The following is a 12,547-nucleotide window of genomic DNA, read 5'->3' as shown; positions in this document are numbered from 1 at the left end:
TCTCCGCTACCGAAAGTACCTGAAACCAAAACTGAAAACCATAAACACGAAGCTTAGTGAGTTCCCCACCTTAGCACATACCATGCATAATCACATACTGCACATACTGGGCCTCGCCCCCTGCCTCGGGCCTCACCCGCTATAATGGCCCCGCCGCTCCAGGCCCCAATTGGCTTCGAGCCCCGCTCGGATACATATTTGTTTTACTTAGGCCTCGCCTGTCACAGGACCCCGCCCGCCAACAAATAATAACACATACACATATCACCACACATAAGTTAAAATCATACGACTGATCCTGTTCTAAGGCCTCGCCTATCCTGGGCCTCACCCCTGTCCTGCTACTGATGAGTCATGGAACCCCGTCCACGCTCCTACTGGTAGTGAGATACAGGCCCAGCCCACTCTCACTCCTTTTCTAGCTTGGGCCTCAACCCTGTTCTGCTACTAATAAGATGTGGAACACCATCCACACTCTGCTATTGGTGAGATACGGGACCTCGCCCACACTCACCTCCCTACCAGGCACATACACGTATCACACATACAACAAGTATCGACTATCATATAAACAATCCTTGGGCACCCGCCCGCTATTAAGGGACCTCGTCCTGAAAATCATACTAGCATACTGTGCCTATGGCTAACCCCCGGGTCTTCTACTCATAACTACATGGGCCAACATTGTGGCCTTAGACCCATTCACACAAAGGGAAACTCACCTGCACTGGCTGAACTTGCTGATGATCTCACTAGCTGCTGCCCGGCAACTCACTGAACTCCTTCTCCCCTTGCTCCCCGAACTACCAATATCAAAGCAACATTGAGTCTAACTGACCCCCGAAAGACAACCAAGTTAACTCTGGTCAAAGTCAAAGTCCTGGTCAAAGTCAACCTTCCAGGTCAACCCTACTCGCCGAGTCACCCTGCTGACTCGCCGAGTTCAAATGTTCAGATTCCTTCCATTCGCATCTCGACTCGCCGAGTCAGTCCATGACTCGCCGAGTCTACCGATTTCTAAGTGATGATCTGTCCAACTCACCAAGTCTCCACCCGACTCACTGATTTGAGTCTCGACTCGAAGGGTTTGGGGTTTCGCAACCTGACTCACCGAGTCCAAGAACAGACTTGCCGAGTACAAGGCAATCTTCATCCGACTCGACGAGCTGTTCATCCCACTCGTCGAGTTGCTCCTCACCTTCATGCTACTCACCGAGTCCACTCAAAGGACCCGCTGAGTCCATTCAAATCCCTTTACATGCAGAGGGCTTTTGAGTCATGCATGGACTCTAAATTGTAGATCTACCCTTCCCAAGCCTATTTGTCACGTAAATTTGCAAACTTTATGTGTAAAGAAGGAGATCTAAGCAATTACACCATAAACTAGGGTTTAAGGCAAAGAGGCTCCAAAATCAACTCAAGGGCTGATACTTTATGTTTCTCAAGACCATAATGAGCTTAGATCTGAAGTAGCAATCTCAGATCTGGCTTCTAACTCAAAAGAGGTAACTAATCATGGCTAGAAAACCCCCAAAACTTACAACCATACTAGATCTAAAGGAGAGAACGACTTAATACCTTCAATAACTCAGAAAACTTCTCCAATCATCGGATCCAAGGCCAATCCTTGAAGCTCCAATGATTCCTCTTCTTCTTCTTCCCTCAAATCACCCTACAAATGGCTTGGAAGCTTGAATGAGCAACAATAGGGCTTAGGGTTCGATGTTCTGGGTGAAAGGGGCCGTAAAGGAGCCCTAGGGGAGATAATGAGACGTTTAAATAGGCTCAAAGTCCCGATTTTAGGGTTTTCCTCGCACAGACCAGACTCGCCGAGTCCCCTTACTCCTCGACCCGGATCCCGCTCGGACTCGCCGAGTTCATCCTTGGACTCGTCGAGTCTTCCCTTAAAATTAAGGTTTTCTTTCTTTCTTGGCCTTCCAAACTTTGGGTGTTACATTATATATTTAAGAATAGTCAGTCAAACTGTTAGTACGCCGCATTCACGAAGCTAGTCGATAAGGAGGTATAAGAACACTGTCTGTAAAATGGTAGTTGAATGAGTGTCCACTCTCACCCACCGATTTCTTGATTAGTGGAGGGTCGTTAGCCGAACAATTTTGATGGGACAATTAATTATCATTAATAAGTATAATGTGATTAAAAAGTAACTAAAGCATTTTAAAATCTCACTCTTAATTGCTTTAGGAAAAATGTGAATTTGTATGCTAATCAATGAAATTGCACATTACAATTTATACATTGTTACTAGAGCATGTATGGTTAACTGGCACACTAATGGGGAACTAATAAAGAGTGGTAATGGGTGTCTCAAAAATTATCATTGATTAAGTGTGGTTAATCGACACATTAAAATGAGATGATAAATGACATCAAGACTACCAAGCTAATTTGCATGGTTATTCACATCTCGTTTGTGATCCTGAACATCCCAATCACAAAAATGAGAACATAATCTGAGATTAAACATGCCATTGATTAGATTCAATGAATCTTAAAAGATCTAGGAGTTTCATAAGATTGAAACTAGTAAAAACCTACCTATCTAAAACAAATTCGAATTTGATTACAAAATCCCTCTTCAAAGTTCAAATCGAAAATATGGATCCTACCATTAATTTAAATTTATGGGTTAATAATTAAGGACTAAAATCAACTAACTTGAATTCCTTTTTCTCCTATTATAGATGTCAAGTCAAGACAACAATGGTCTTCCTAGTTATCTTAGGAATGATTTTCCTCTACCATCTGAAGATGATCTTCCACATTCTGATCAAGGTGAAAGTATGTTCCCTTCTTCGAGAAATGGTGGAAGTGGATGTCATGCTTCTCCAAATCTTCTTCCTCCTCCTCCTCCAATAAATTTCCCCATGTCACAAGTTGAAAGATACGAAACTACTCAAGCTCCATTGGCATGCAAGAATAAAGATGGAAATTCTGTGTATATGTATGTTCTGAAAAATGAAATCGTACATTGACAAATTGGATAAAATGGATGCCGTTTTATCAAGGGAGCAAGCCATTGATTGGGTTCTGCTTTCACTTCCTAAGTCATATAGTCAGTTCATCGAGAACTTTTATATGAGCAACCTCGAGGTGACCCTAATTGATCTGACACATATGTTGATTGTTTCTAAAGAAGAAATTCTTAAGAGAACAAGTGAAGCAAAAGTGTTTGAAGGATATAATTCCAAAGTTTCCATGGAAATGGACAATGGTAACAATGGTGGTCTAGAAAAGATTTCTTTTCCTAATGGAAAGGGATCGACCAAAGTAAAACTATTTGATCGTATGGCAAAGAGAAAGGCTAGTTCTGAGATAGTTCCATGTGCTAACCCTAAAGAGTCCATATGTTTCTATTTCCAATTGAAGGGACATTGGTTGCGAATTTGACCTGACTACCTGAATGATCTTAGAGATGGTAAAGTAAAGTCGTGTGACTCTAGTTTAGGTACATCCATTGTCTTAACAAGTTCCTATTCATAGATTCTTAATACATGATGTGATGATGATATTTTGATCGTATTGGAGGATCTAAAAGAAAGAAGGATGTTTAAAAAGAGTGAGCTAATTCTGATCGTAAGGATGGATTTTGGTCACATGGTTTGATGATCTGAACTTGGAGCTACTAATAAGGAGTTAGGATAATTTAATAGATTGCTTAGGAAATGTATAGAAACATAGTTTTCATTTTATGCTTTTTCATTTTATGCATTGAAAAGACAAGTTCCAAATTTTTAGTTTATTATCAATAAAAGTGAAATGTTGGTTTATATGGTTGGCTTACTTTCTATTACAATGGCATTTATCAATATTAGTGGTTACAATTCTATCATTAGTAATGTTAAATGTGGATTAGATTCTTGTTATACCACTTGTAGTAATGTCACAATTGACTAAGTGATAAAGAATTCTCATCACCTAAGTCTCAGTTGGATAGAAACTTGGAGTTATGCAATGTGAATTGCTTGATGTATGAGAATCTTGATCGTTGGGAGATTATGACTAATTCATTGATCATATGTTTTTTTGAGTCAAAGTGAAGGACAAATGGATCTAGTACAAATTGATATGGACTATTCAAATCCACCACAAAGGATGTTAACTCTATTCTCATGATTTACTGATGCTTCAATAAATATGGTTGTGTTTATAATATTAAACATAATTCTAATGCTTTGAAAGGTTTCAGAGAGTAGCAGAACGGATATGAAGAATCTATTAGGCAGAAAGATAAAAGTTTCTCAAATCTTAAAGTTAAGGAGAGTAATTTAGTACCGTGCTTTATGATCATCTTAATGATTGTGGAACTATATCACAATTGATCCTTGAAGAGCATCTTGGTGAATTTGTATAACTGAGAAGAGGAATAGGATATTGTTGAAATGGTTCAAATCAAGAGACGAGTCATACTTCGTTTCCAATCAAGTTTTAGAGTCATACTCTAGTAACTATAAATCGCATCTTGAAACTCACTTCCAACTAAGTAGGTTTATACCACCTCATGAAATGTTGAGTGATAATGTTTTCTTACTGTAGCACATTTAGAATTGGTAGTTGTGATGTTTTTGGTTAAAACAAAGGATACAATAAGAGCAATTCATGAAGTGTTTTGTCATGGACATATATGAATATTGTGTTGAAATGATTCAACATAGGAAATTCGATATATGGAAAAATATTATAGCAAGAGACTGATAAGATATCAGGTCTTTATGTAAGACATTATGAATTGATTCTGATATGCTTTAGATATAGGATCAATTGTATATGCTATAATATTCAGCTGTTTTGATTTTTCCAAATGCCTTGGGCATTAAGAGGGAAATGGACTAGAACTTTATGTGACTAGAGTTAAACAACTGTCAAGAACATTCTAAGGTTTACTGAAGGTTGGTTGCTTGTAGACAATTGGAAGTATAGTATTGTTTGGAAGGACCATAGTGACATGTTTTAGATTGGGATGATTCTTGGTTAAAGTTGATGATCATGTCGGAAAATGGAAATGTTTTCATAGTGGGAGTTTTACTATCAAAAATTTGTGTGTGAATTGGAAACTTTAATGCAAGGAAGGTATTCAAGGAGTGTATCTTGAATCCGAGACTTCTTCTCATGGAATTGTTTTTAGTAAAAAAGATCCAATGGAGCATTTTGTAATATCCCTGGGTAAGTCTTTGTGACTTTGAAGCCTCAAAATCACAGAAGGATAATGCATGTAAAGTTAGAATTCCAATACATCTAACATAAAACAAGAATTTGGATTTGTGAAATGAGCATGATTGGAATATTGTCTAGTTAACCTGTTCACGAAGGAAGGACCATAGAGAGACATAGTATGCATGTTCATAACTTGGCATGACTGATGTTTAATTCAAGTGTTTAGTTGATTACTCAAAACATTATACAATGAATAAGGTCTTAATTAATATGGTGATTAAATAGTAAGGGTTTTATTTATATGTTATAGTTTTGAGACCATAGTTAATTAGGTTATTATTATGTTTCACTTTGTATGTTTTACTTCCTAAATAATTAGATTATTCCAACATCCACAATCGCTCGTACTTTTGGTAGTAATAGTTTTACTATAATGTCCATGGGTACTTTGAAAATGGGGATTATAAGTATTGGATAAACCCACACTCAGAGAATTACTTCCTGGATTTTATCACGAGTAATTTTGAGATGATAATATCTTATATTCTTGAAACGGAGATATATGAGTTGTTGTTTATGAGTTAGTTGTGCATTTATAATATATAAACACATCAGTAACTTGACGTTATAAAACGTATTGTTGTGCATGATTTGATGAGTAAATAGTGCAAGCATATAAGTCAATGTTTATTCGTTCCTTTTTCCCTAATGGGAAAACCGATATCTTTGGGCCCCTCGATGATTTGATGATGACATCTAAAGTGCTTGGCCAAGCCTAGAATGAATTGATTTCTTCAATTGGTAGTCTGAATTTAGTCGTCATAAATCAGAAATCGGGAAAAAAAAAATCTTGGAAAATGAGATTGATTATAATCCATGTATCATGTCTTCATGATATCTTGTAGAACGGAGGAATATTTGATAACTTATCTTAGGACACGTAACGGACTGGGTCAGAGTTCGACAACGGCTTTTGTCAGATATAATTTACTGATCAGTTTGGAAGTTATACTGGCAGTTATAGTTATTAGACTTATCCAAGTTGGTGACTGTTGGATTAGGTGTCTAAGCCCATAAATATAAATGGAAGATACTTGAATTAATAGTATCACAATCCTTTTGGGTTGCCCTCAAACCTAGCAATTGAATAGGATATCTTTTAAAAAGAGAGACTGATTGATTAATTTATTATATTGGTTAATAAATTAATTGGAAATCAAAATAAATTGTTTGTTAATATATTATGAGAATAGTGTATCAATTGTAAATAGTATTATTTAATGAATAATTAATCAAAAATTAATTGGAATTAATTAGAAGTAAGAGGACTAATGGTGAAAATGTTCAATAGTTGGACGTTGAGCAATTCTAGAACCTCATGGGGGGGGGGGGGGGGGAATTCGAGAAGGCTTTCTAGGGTTTCCTTGGGCATTAAGGGTGCCTTGGATACCTTAGGGAGGAAGTTAAGGAATTAGAGTTATCTTGGAGATACCTGCCTTATCCAATATCTTCTTATCACCTATATAAACCTTTATACGGTTTAATTTTTGTCGAATGCTCTTCCAACAGGCATAAGGCCGAAATTCTTCTCGTTGAATTAGAGTTATCTTGGAGATACCTGCCTTATCCAATATCTTCTTATCACCTATATAAACCTTTATACGGTTTAATTTTTGTCGAATGCTCTTCCAACAGGCATAAGGCCGAAATTCTTCTCGTTCTCCTCACTCTCTCTTCAAGCTCCTTGGTTGCTAGGGTTTAGGTGTGAACCATTAGAGGTGTGACACTTGTGGCGCTTGCTTCCAAGAGTCTTTCAAGAAGGTTTTGATTAGTTATTTACTACAATAGCTAAAAGGTAAGTAAACCCTACTTTTGTTTTTTTTGTTAAATTCGAAATTAGCCTAGGATTTATAAAGTTTTGTTGTTCAGTAGAATATTAGTTCAATAGAGTTATGATATAGATGCTTAGGTTGCATGTACCCTTTAGTGTTAAGGATTTATCCGCATTAGTGCATGTAAAACCCATCAGTGGTATCAGAATATAGGTTGTCTAACAATTGAATGTATATTGTTGAACTTGAACAAGGAGAAGACAAACGAAATTGTCATTTTGTTTCGCCACCACGACGTGGTGACCAATGAATTTGTTCGACCACGACGTGGTGGAGGCTTAGATCAACAAAAAATAGATTTTTTTTTTGCTTATATCATGAATTGATTAGGATAATTACCTTACATAATGTTTTAATTAAGTAAAACAGAATAATTATCTAAGTAATTAGATATCTATATCTTGAATTCATGATTGGTTTATTTTAAAATTAAAATTTATTTATTTATTAATTACTTTTCGAAATTTAAAATATAAAACCTAGTATTTTGAAAATTTTAAAGTACATACTTATGGATCTTATTATTGATTTAATTAAATGATTAATTAAAATATAATTAATAAATCCATAAATGGTTTAAATTTAATTAAATTAAAAGTTTAATTTACTAAAAGATTAAACCCTTGCTATTTTAAAATGATTGAAAATACACCTTATATTATGTAAATAACTAAAAGGTTAATATATATACACTACATGTATAAGAATATTAAATAAAACCGTTAGTAAGCATCATTCACAAAGCTAGTCTATAAGAGGGGAGGGGGGTGGTTATAAGGAAATGCCTCATCTAACACTTGTATTTTTATATGTATGTAGATTAGCATTCTCGATGAAGACCATACATAGTATTATGGACTTTAAGACAACATTTATTTGTAATGTATATACTTGACTTGTCTTTTGGTGTTAATTGTTATTTTCCTTATAATTTTTAAAAATAACTGTTTAATTAGACATTGGACCTAATTTCCCATTTTGAAATATTAATTTAACCTTACCAAACTCTTTTCCCGATGAAGCCATTATACAATGAATAAGGTCTTAACTAATAGTAAGGGTTTTATTTATATGCAAATGAATGTTTCATCAAACTCTTTTGCCGATGAAGCCATTCTAGAATTCCATCACTACAAAGGAAAACATTGTTCCAAATTTGTTACCCATGAGTGTCACACCAAGTCTTAACCCATTCTAAGTGGATCACAAATTTACGATCAAAATCATTTCCAAAATATCAAAATTTTCCCAAAATTGAAACAAAACTAATTTCAAAATACATTTATGAATGCACGCATTATACACATAATATTTAAATAATATATATATATATATATATATATATATATATATATATATATATATATATATATATATATATATATATATATATATATATATATATATATATATATATATATATATATAAAGTCAAAAAGCAATTGGAATCATCAAAATTAGATAGGTACATGGATTCTTGGGTTAATAACCCACATCAAGTGTAGACTGACATCGAATAAGCTTTTCAAAGTATATGGCTCGTATATGAGCATCTACAAGCTTAGGATAACATCTAATTCTCAAAGTATAATAAGGATTTGTGGAAATGTATAAAATTTAGGGAATATTGTTAGATAGGTACATGCTATAGACCTAAATGACTAAGAAATAGATGAAACAACTATCTTAAGAGATTCTCTTTAAAGGATTAGCTTTGGATTTTTATTAATATTCAAATCATAATGCAATTTTATTAAAAGCTTCAAAAAGATTGTCCCTTATCTCTAACTTATTAAATCTCAAATGGAGGAAGATGAGAGGGAATTTGGGTTTATATTATAATGCTTAACTTAATGACACTTTGGCCACTAAAATTTTAAGTTTCATAATTGATCCCCTAACTAGTTTCTATTTAACCAAAAAGTCATACTCCTTCCGTTCCGTCTCATATGTGTTGTCCAATTTTGACTTTTACACTCTTATTATCCAACTCTTACCTTAAATGTTTTTTATTTGTTTTATAAATTACTTGATGAAACTTATAACAATGAAAAGAAATTTAAAACAAAATACATTCATATATTTTGGTATCAAGTAATATATATATATATATATATATATATATATATATATATATATATATATATAAAATAAAAATATTTAAGGTAAAAGTGAAAGTATAAAGACTTAAAAAGTCAAAAGTGGACAATAATTATGGGACAGAAGAAGTATTACTTATACAGAAGACCTTGAAAGTTAATTGTAACACCGTAAATTTCAAAACAAATTTTTCAATTTTTATAAAACATAATTCCATCGATATTCATAAAAACAACCATTTAATTATCCAAACAAGACAATACAAAATCCCAAGATCATAATATCAAACTCCGAGCGTGTGTGTGTACCGATCAAGCCGGCGCCTTCCCGCGATCGTCACTAGTACCTGAAACAATAACATCAAACACTGTAAGAACAAGGCTTAGTGAGTTCCCCAAAATACCACATATAACACATATTAGCCACTCGAGGCTATAACTCTGTGGGTCCGTGCACCCAAACTCTGTGAACCCTCAGGTTCTAGCTCTGATAAATATGCACCACATAAATCACATAGAAATAATGCAGTACAACACGTAACATACATAGCATACCAATACTCTATCACATAACTCTGGTTACCTACTCAAGGTAAAGTATAATGAGAAGACTCACCTAGTGTGTCTCGGTAAGTCGTAAATCTGAAATCGCTAATCACTCGATCTGCCGAGCTATAGTCCTCCTATAGCACAATACATCTCTAATTAACACTTTCCCAACTAGGGTTGACCATACTATAACAAGTCAACTTAGGTCAACGCTGGTCAACAGTCAACGGTCAACTTTGACCAGACTCGGCGAGTACGCTATAGCGACTCGGCGAGTCTGAGCGTATACACCAATTTCCCTGGGATCCTCCCTTGACACGTCGAGCATTCTCCCAACTCGACGAGTTCCACTTGGCATGAGTTGTGGGGCCACCACGACTCAACTCGCCGAGTCTCAAGAACAACTCGGCGAGTCCAGTTTGACTCAGTCCACCTGTCCACTCTGACTCCCCCCTGACTCACTGAGTCCACCCTTCCCAACTCGGCAAGACCACTCACTGTGTGGTCGGGCAACATTCATGCTACTCGCCGAGTCTGTTCTTCGGACTCGGCGAGACCGTGCCATGCAATGACTCAAACTTGCTCATAAGGTCAGATCCAGTCCATTAACCCATAGATCCAGTCCTTCCAAGCTCATTTAGCACGTAAAGTTACAATCTTGATGCACATACAACCTCCATATGACCATATATGATGTTTTTGACTCAAATACTACAACACATGGTCATGAACTCCATTGCCATACAAAAAGCTTGATGAGTGAGGCTCTCTGGACCTCTATGGATCCAGATCCAAAACCTCAGCACAAGGAGGAAACCATTGGGCATCAAATCATCCCATAAATGTCCATAATAAGCCCTAAATCGCATAATACTTCACCAAACAGAATATAAACCGAAATCATACCTCTAGATTGATGATCTTTGCTAAATGGCACCCACAAGGTCAAGATATGCTCCTTTCTCTCTCAAATCGTCCAAGCACTCAAGGGTTTCTCTCTAAGGGTTGGGTGAGCACAAATGACGGCCATAAGGCCCTTTAAATAGGTCTCAAACCCGGAAATTTAGGGTTTCACTACACAGCGCAGACTCGCCGAGTCCGGGCGCGATCCATCGTCCAATCCGCGTCTCTACTCGGCGAGTCTGAGCTCCAACTCGCCGAGTCCCCCTCACAATTTAACAAAATTCAATTTACATGATACCTGGCAAAAGTCCGGATGTTACAACTCTCCCCCACTAGAACCAGACTTCGCCCTCGAAGTCTCGCTCTAAAACAGCTCCGGGTGCTGCTCCCGCATCATATGCTCTGGCTCCCAGGTCATTTATGATCCCTTCCGATGTTGCCACTGAACCAAAACCAGAGGTACCTCCTTGTTTCTCAAAACCTTGATCTTCTGATCCCTGATGGCCACTGGTCTCTCAGCATAATTCAGGCTTGCATCAACCTGAATATCCTCTAATGGAACCACTGCCGACTCATCGGCTATACACTTCCTCAACTGCGATACATGAAAAGTGTTGTGAATCTGCCCCAACTCTGCTGGTAACTCCAACCGATAGGCTACCCGGCCTACCCTTGCAATCACACGAAATGGACCTATAAACCGGGGCCCCAATTTGCCCCTCTTCCTGAACCGGATCACTCCTTTCCAAGGAGAAACTTTCAGGAGAACGAAGTTGCCGACCTGAAATTCCAGCTCGGACCGGCGTCTATCCGCATAACTCTTTTGTCGGCTCTGGGCGGTCTATAACCTCTGTCTGACCTGTTGTATCTGCTCTGTCGTCTGAATCACGATCTCTGTACTGCCCATTACCCTCTGCCCAACCTCTCCCCAACAAATGGGAGTCCGACACCTTCTACCATACAACAGCTCAAAGGGCGGCTTACCGATGCTCGAATGATGGCTGTTATTGTAGGAAAACTCTGCCAAGGGCAAATACGTATCCCAACTACCCCCAAAATCCAATACACATGCTCGAAGCATGTCCTCAAGTGTCTGAATCGTCCGCTCACTCTGGCTGTCGGTCTGGGGGTGATATGCGGTACTAAAATGCAGCTTAGTACCCAACTCCTCATGAAATTTCTTCCAGAACCGGGAAGTGAAACGCACATCACGGTCTGAAACAATCGAGATCGGCACCCCATGCCGAGATACAACTTCCCTCACATAAATCTCCGCCAACTTTTCCGCCGAAGAACTCTCACTGATGGCAAGAAAGTGAGCGCTCTTTGTAAACTTATCCACAATCACCCAAATTGCATCGACTCCTCTGGAAGTCCTCGGCAATTTGGTGATGAAATCCATAGTGATTTGTTCCCACTTCCACTCGGGAACCTCCAATGGCTGCAACTTGCCATGCGGTCTCTGGTGTTCGGCCTTTACCCTTCGACAGGTCAAACACCTCTCGACAAACAATGCGACATCCCTCTTCATACAAGGCCACCAATACTCTTTCCTCAAGTCCAAATACATCTTCGTAGCCCCGGGATGGATCGAAAATTTCGATCTATGAGCCTCCTCCATCAATGTAGTACGCGTACCGCCCACAAACGGTACCCAGATCCGGCCCTGATAAGTCATAAGCCCTCGACTATCCGATACAAACTCAGAAACCAACCCAACGACCCGTTCTCTCTTCTGCATCTCCGGTCGCACAGCCTCGGCCTGTGCCCCACGAATGGCATCCAGAACTGGAGCTATCACTGTCAATCTCAAACATACCTCTCGCAGTGGAGTATTCTCCGCCCTGCGACTCAACGCGTCGGCTACCACATTAGCCTTGCCCGGGTGGTACAAGATCTCGCAATCATAATCCTTGACCACATCTAACC

The sequence above is a fragment of the Lactuca saligna genome, chromosome 3 (assembly GCF_052625555.1).
Source record: "Lactuca saligna cultivar CGN05327 chromosome 3, ASM5262555v1, whole genome shotgun sequence".
Classification (NCBI taxonomy): Eukaryota; Viridiplantae; Streptophyta; class Magnoliopsida; order Asterales; family Asteraceae; genus Lactuca; species Lactuca saligna.
This window is presented reverse-complemented; position numbering follows the sequence as displayed.